General features: G+C 38.2%; 1 long non-coding RNA gene across 1 annotated transcript in view; it reads right to left on the bottom strand.

Annotated features, from left to right (window-relative positions):
- The window catches only part of LOC106870496 (uncharacterized), a 6,566-nt gene extending 5,667 nt beyond the window's left edge, over positions 1-899 (bottom strand). The window contains exon 1 of the long non-coding RNA XR_001409532.2: positions 602-899. This is a non-coding gene — a long non-coding RNA (uncharacterized LOC106870496). The remainder of the gene's footprint in view (positions 1-601) is intronic.
- Between the last annotated feature and the right edge of the window lie 534 nt (positions 900-1,433).

Below are 1,433 nucleotides of genomic sequence, written 5' to 3' on the forward strand. Positions count from 1 at the left end.
ATATATACATTAACTTTAATGTAACTTTATGTGTGCGTTCCAAAATGGAGGCGAACACCTTTCTCCAAATGATCGGCTTGAAAACTTGTGAAGACACTAGGATATCTTCCTACTTAGCTTAACATGAAACCAATGGTAGCCTTAATTTACAAATAAAGAAATTATATCCACCAAAGGTGTTGAGCACTCATTTTCATCTCTGTTGGCTACGACAACGAGGGTTCCAGTCGATCTGTTCAACGGAACAGCTTGCGCTCGTGAAATTAAAGTGCAAGTGACTGAGTACTCCACAGATATGTGTACCTTTCACATAGTTCTCGAGGAGATTCAGTATGACACGGAATGTTACTAGTCTGGTCCTTTTAATTACAGGTACAACTCATTCTTGGCAGCCGAGTGGACTGGAGTAACATGAAATAAAATGTCTTGCTCAAAGATTCCACGCGCCGCCGGAAATCGATCGTGAACTGCATACGCTAACCACTAAGCCACACGACTTCACACACACACACACACATGTACACCTATTTATACAGATAGATAGATAGATAGATAGATAGATAGATAGATAGATAGATAGATAGATAGATAACATACATACATTAATCGATTTACCTTGTGAGAGACAGATTCACTCGTAGAACCAGTTCTGCTGAATTCGGAGTAAGTTTCTTCACTCTTCGTAAAAATTTCTTTTAACCTTTGACCTATTTAAAGAAAACTGGTTAATATTGTTGTCGTTGTTGTTATTGTTATTGTGGTCCTTGTTATTTTAATTATTGTTAACGCTGTTACCGCTGTTCTTTACGTTGCTGCTGTTGTTGTTGTTGGTGGTGGTGGTGGTGGTATCGTCACTATTGCTAACATGATTGTTGTTATTATTGTTGTGGCTGTTGTTGTTGTTGTTGTTACTATTGTTTTCTAGATAGTTGCTGTCATTTTGCGGTGAAGGCGCGTGACTTGGTGGTTAGTGTAGTCGAAATATATAAATGCATAGACACATGCATACAGACATACAAACATAGATAAACGCATATATGTATACACACACAAATATATACTTATACATACACACACACACACACACACACACACACATATATATATATACATATATATACATATATATATATATATATATATATATATAAGCACGTGTATACTAATATACATAGATAAATACTTTCAAGAAGACGCATGGCTAAGTGAATAGGAGGCATTCGCATCACGATCGTAAGATCATGAGTTCGATTCCCGACCGCGCGTTTTGCCCTTGAGCAAGACACTTTATTTCACGTTGGTCCAATCCATTCAGCTGGCAAAAACCAGAAGTACCTGTATTTCAAAGGGCCAGCTTTGTCACATTCTGTGTCACGCTGAATCTCCCCGAGAACCACGTCAATGGACCACGTCTCTGTGAAGTCCTCAGCCAC

The sequence above is a fragment of the Octopus bimaculoides genome, chromosome 24 (genome assembly GCF_001194135.2).
Source record: "Octopus bimaculoides isolate UCB-OBI-ISO-001 chromosome 24, ASM119413v2, whole genome shotgun sequence".
NCBI lineage: Eukaryota > Metazoa > Mollusca > Cephalopoda > Octopoda > Octopodidae > Octopus > Octopus bimaculoides.